Source organism: Miscanthus floridulus, chromosome 2, assembly GCF_019320115.1.
Source record: "Miscanthus floridulus cultivar M001 chromosome 2, ASM1932011v1, whole genome shotgun sequence".
NCBI classification, from domain to species: domain Eukaryota; kingdom Viridiplantae; phylum Streptophyta; class Magnoliopsida; order Poales; family Poaceae; genus Miscanthus; species Miscanthus floridulus.
The window spans coordinates 44,083,349-44,089,348 of record NC_089581.1 but is presented as its reverse complement, the minus strand read 5'-3'; the positions used below and the strand labels follow the sequence as shown (position 1 = coordinate 44,089,348).

Below are 6,000 nucleotides of genomic sequence, written 5' to 3'. Positions count from 1 at the left end.
TGCCTAGAGTTTCGCAAAGGTTTGCTCAAGATCGACGATAAGGTGGTCAGCCCATTTGGACTTAACTACGATGTCATCGACGTAGACCTCAATGATCCATCCGATGAGGTCCCCGAAGCAATTGAGCATACAACGTTGGTAAGTGGCTCTAGCGTTTTTAGACTGAACGGCATTGAGATGTAGTAGAACAGTCCGAAGGGGGTGATAAAAGACGTCATGAGTTGGTCGAACTCTTTCATCGTGATTTGGTGGTAGCCGGAGGACGCGTCAAGGAAGCAGAGGGTTTTGCACCCTGAGGTGGAATCGACTATTTGGTCAATGCATGGTAAAGGAAACGGGTTTTTTGGGCATGCCTTGTTGAGACCTGTGTAGTTGACACACATCCTCCATTTCCCGCTCTTTTTTCATACAAGAACAGGATTTGCTAACCACTCTGGGTGGTGTACTTCCCTGATGAATCCGACGGCAAGTAGTTTTGCTATCTCTTCACCGATGGCCTTGCGCTTTTCCTCGTCGAAGCAGCGCATGTGTTGTTTCACCAGCCTGGAGCCTAGATGGATTTTCAAGGTATGCTCGGCGACCTCCCTCGGGATGCTTGGCATATCTGAGGGTTTCCATGCAAAGATGTCTTTGTTATCACGGAGGAAGTTGACGAGCGCGCTTTCCTATTCAAAGGAGAGCGTGGTACCTATGTGTACCATTTTACCCTCGGAGCTGCTGGGGTCTATGAGGACCTCTTTGGAGCCCTCTGCCGATTTGAATGACCCAGTCGATTTCTTTGCATCGGGTGCTTCTTCGATGACCTCCTCCCTGAGGGCAGCGAGTTCCCTGAAGGCGATGATTGCTGTGGTGTGGCCACATCACTCGACTTCGCACTCATAAGCCCGCTGGAAGGAGGTGCCGATGGTGATGACCCCATGTGGGCCTGGCATCTTCAGCTTGAGGTATGTGTAGTTGGGGACGGCCATGAACTTCGCATAGCATGGTCATCCCAAGATGGCGTGGAAGGTTCCGGGGAACCCTACCATGTCGAAAGTGAGGGTCTCAGTCCTGTAATTGGACTGATCCCCAAAGGTAATGGGTAGATTGATCTATCTGAGTGGCATGGCCTGCTTTCCAGGGATGACGTCATGGAAAGGCACTCGGACTAGACAGAGGTGCGTTCGATCGATGCCCATTACATCGAGCGTCTTTATGTACATGATGTTGAGACCGCTGCCTCCGTCCATTAGAACTTTGGTGAGGCGCTTTGGGCCGACGATCGGGTCGACAACAAGTGGATATCTTCCTGGATGCGGGATGGCATTCGGATGGTCGGTCTGGTCGAAGGTTATGGTGGACTCCGACCATCAGAGGAAGAGAGGTGTGGCTGATTGGGCTATGTAGACTTGGCGGCGTGCGACCTTCTGACGACATTTGGAGTCATAGGCCATTGATCCTCTAAAGATCATGAGGCAGCCATCCGACGTTGGAAATCCATCATCTTTCTCCTTGGTGTCGTCGGTAGTGGGGGCAGGTTCCTTCCCCTGCTCCCCCTTGTTGGCGCTCTCGATCAAGAACTTGCTCATGAGGCCACAGTCCTTGAGCAAATGCTTTATGGGGAAGGCGTGGCTTAGGCACGGCCCCTCAAGCATTTTCTCGAAGTGGTTCAGAGCATCCTCCATGGGCTTCTGACCACCCTTGCGGTCAGCGGCAGCCATGAGTGGGTCCTTGTGCCATTGCTTCTTGTTTTTCCTTTTGGAGGAACGATTGGAGGTGCCTTCATTGGCACCCTCATCCTGAGGCGTGGCTGGTGGTGATGTCCAGGAGCTCCTTGGTGGTCTATGGGCCCTTGCGTCCTAGCTTGTGAACCAAAGACTTATAGGTTGTCCTGGACAGGAAGGCTCCTATCATGTTGGCGTTGGCGATGTTAGGGAGCTCATTGCACTATCGGGAGAAGCGCTGGATGTACCTGTGGAGGGTTTCGCCAGCCTTCTGGCGACAGTTCTTGAGGTCCCAAGGGTTCTCAGGACATTTGTACGTGCCCTGGAAGTTCCCCACAAAGATCTCCCTTAGGTCCGCACCAATCCTAGATGGCGTCGGATAGAAGGTGCTCCAACCATGCTCGTGCCGAATCGATAAGGAATAGTAGAAGGTTGCGGATAATGAAGTCGTCATTATCCACACCATCGGCTTGACAGGCAAGCCGATAGTCTTCAAGCCAAAGTCTAGGGTTTGTCTCCCCAGAGTACTTAGGGATGTTGGTAGGTGGTTGATACCTTGGCAGGAACAGAGCGTTGAGGATGTGATGGCTGAAGGCCTGAGGGCCTAGCAGGTCGAGGCTTGGGCTCCTGTCCTCACCACTGTTGTAGCATCTGCCACGTCGAGGATGATAGCCATGGTGGTCTCCTTCCCCCAGGTCATGATGGGTGCATCTGCGAGCGTCGATGGTGCTACGTGCGTCGTGGTTGTGGCCAAAATGTTGATGTACTAGGACCATTGCGCGCTGCCCGCCACCTTGTGGTGCTTGGCGGATGAACATGTCCCTAGCGGGATGCACCGAGGGGGTATGCTGGCTGGCGTCGGGCTCATGTCGCCGAGACATCAAGCTCTCAGCCTTCTGTGCTGCCGCATGCTCAAGTAGCATACGAATCTCATGGTGGACCCGGCGATCTTCGGGCGTGGTGGCCTCTGGAAGGCCATGAAGTAGGGCCGTCGTGGCGGTGATGTTCTAGCTCGCATGAGCAAAGCGGGGAAGGGTTTTATCATCGGCGATGATCCTTCGGTTCATGTCGCGGGCTGTGGTGCGTGCGCGCCCTCCATCTCCGCGGTGCCTGATCTCCTTGTTGATCTTCTTATACTCTCAAACAAGCTACTGTCTGGCTTCATCTATTTCCCGCTTTTAGGCTTCCAACTGCTCCACCTCTATGCGAGGTGGGGCCGCTCCTCCCCCTTTGGCTACGTTGCCAAGGTTGCCTGCCAGGGTGACCTCCTCCTCGGAGGCGCTTTCGACGTGTCCCTCGGAGGTTTCTACCATGAAGCATTCCTGGGAGGGATGATGGCTCCCCCTATCAGAGTCAGAACTCGAGTTCGACCCCGAGTCTTCCACGAGGAGGCCGTGGAGGGATTCTGTGATGCTTTCGATCATCCCTATGAACTCGTTGTTCATGGGAAACAAGATCGCATGTCGAGCCACAAGGTGGCTTACGGTCGCCGTGGCGTTGCGGAGACCGAACGAAAACGCCATCGAGGCACACCAAGTGGAGCATTCCAAAGAGAGGGTGATGTGGCATGGGGCCTCCCTAGACGGCTGGGGTCCAAGGGAGACGCCGGGCTCGCCCTCAAGCCTCTAGTAGCTGGAGTTGGTGGAGGGGAGAGACTGGACGGCCTTGTGGGCCAGCGCTAACTCTCCTCCCAGTGTGACAATGAAGTCCAGGTCACCGAAACGCACGTGTACGCCTGGGACCTAGCTGATTGCGTGGTTAGCCATCCGAGGTGTGATTTGAAATGCACAAAGGTCCCCTACCTAGCGCGCCAACTATTGGTGTTTCAAACAAACACCGACTAGTAAATTTGTGATTATTGCGCGTTAGGCCCAGATGGTGCACTAAAGGACATGAGGATTATACTGGTTCGGGCAGAATGTCCCTATGTCTTGTTTGCTACTGCTGCTCGTGTTATCAGTACTGAAAATGGTTCGTAGTAGGGGGTACAAAACAGTCGAGAGAGGGATGAGTCCCAAGTCTCTGATGGAATGATCGAAAAGGTTGCCGAGAGCTTGGTCACTGCTCAGCTGTGTATGTCGTGTTGTGTGTGTTCAACTTATCCATCAAGAGTTGGTCCCCCTTGTTGGAGGAAGCACATCCTCTTTTATAGATGAAGGGGACGACTTTACAAGTGAGAGGGAAAGGGTGCGTATGCTACCAAGCCTTGTTGTCCACGTCTACCAAGCCTTGTTGCCCATACCGGCAGATACCAGATAATGGTAGGCGCCTACAACACTATCGATGTCACTGTAGAATGTCAGGATGGCTACAAAGTACTGCTCTACGCAGGGTATGGTCTCTGGTATAGTGGTTTTGACTTATGAGCCTTGCCCTACCTTTCTTCACATGCCTTCTGGTTCCTACGAGCCCTGGTCGAAGGGACGTGGGGTTGGTGTCAGAAGTAGCACTTTTGGGCAAGGCCTTTCGATCGGAGAGGGTGTCCGGAGGCCGAAGCAAGTGCTTTGATCTAGTGGGCCCAAGGGGCCATGGAGCAGGCGCCGCTCCTTTGGGACCACGGTGAGGTGACATCACATCCATCATTGTAGAGAGCACGAGTCTCTTCCTGGACCATAGTGGTTGTCGTATGTCTATGTCATGTTCCATGTCTAAGGGCTAAAGGCGGCGCCTACAATACTATTCGGACTCTGCAATGCAGGAATGGTCTAAAGCACCTATCCCATCGTGCCTTGGTGGTACTTTACTTGCCACGGTGTAGGGCATGGTCCTTGGTGCTGTGTTTGACTCGAGTGTCAAGTTGTACCCTATGCTCATCCTTATGATGGAGCAGGGTGTACTTGTAGGGCGAGGCGGAGCCTAGCCCTCGGGGGTTGGGAGAGGTGGAGTCTAGCCCTTGGGGGTCGGGTGAGGTGGAGTCTAGCCCTTGGGGGTCAGGTGAGGTAGAGTCTGACCCTCGGGGGTCGAGTGAGGCAGAGTCTAGCCCTCGGGGGTCAGGCGAGGCGGAGCCTAACCCTTGGGGGTCAGGCGAGGTAGAGCCTAGCCCTCAGGGGTTGGGCAAGGCAGAACCAGTCTCCTGTCATTTTAGACAAGAGATGCAGTAACATTCTCATCTGATCGGGAGTGTCAATGTTCGATGGTTATTAGTTTCACCTCATTGAGTACCCCGGTACTAGGTCCTTGACAGCAGGGCTGGTAGCCGGCTGCGCTAGCTAGGGCGCGACAGGGCTTGTAGATCAGGTCACCATGAGCGACGGCACTGCGAGCGAGGGCACCAAGCAGAGCCTCACCGCCGGCCATGCTTAGTAGACTTCTAAGGCAGCTGTTGTCCAGTCTTTGGAGGGGAATGACTCGCTCTCAGGGTGAGTGTACCATCATCATTTTCATTTGCATCACCTACAAATTGTCATGACTGTGAATATGGTACATTCCTTGTGTTAACAGATTTGATTCTAGTTTCAAGTTGGAAATCAAATTGTTGGACAATAGTAAGACTTGTAGAAAGGATGTTAATTGTTTTAGCTTTGAGATGGTTGTGGATTCAGATAGAACAAATTTCAATGATTTTGTAGAATAAGTGGTAGAGAAATATCCTCCGGGCTATGTGGAAGTAGCTCATGTTTAGTACCATGACAAAGCTCTAAAAACATTCCCTAAAATAAAATCCGACCAAGATTTGATGTGTATGTTTAGTAAGCACTACAAGAGCAAGGTTATCATCATGTTCATTGTATATCGAGGCCCTTCTGATCCATATGAGCCAGTCATGAAATGAGATTTTAATGTTGATAGCCAACCCAAAAACAACATAGAGCTTGATGAGGATGATTACCTTAGAAACCCTGCACCACAGAATGAATATGTTGGTGTAGTGAAGAGGCAATGTACTTGGAGACTCTACCACAGAATGCACTTCAGGTTGTGAATTATCCAATTGAAGCTCGGAGGAGAGCTGATGAGTCCGAGGATGATAGCGGGTAGGCCTAAAACTGAAAGGCATAAAGGCAATGGTGACAAAAAAGGAAAGGGCAACACATGTGCCCTATTTGTGAGGGCTATGGACATCATTGGCATAACTGCAAGAAGGGCAAACTAGAAGACATTGAAGCTATGAAAACAATTAGGTAATGATGTGTCTACTTTTACTATCATTTATGTTTTTCCTTCCTACAAAACATAGTGATGACATGTGGTGTTCTTGTAGGGGACCACCAAAGAAGAGGACCAAATATGCTCAAAGTTCTATTGTTCCTTTGGAGGATGATGCACCGACTGCATCCATGTCTTTTCCACCAAGGTT

General features: G+C 51.7%; 1 pseudogene; it reads left to right on the top strand.

Moving 5' to 3' along the window:
- The first annotated feature begins 5,582 nt into the window (after positions 1 to 5,582).
- LOC136536427 (serpin-ZXA-like) overlaps positions 5,583 to 6,000 on the top strand; it is a 31,671-nt pseudogene continuing 31,253 nt past the window's right edge.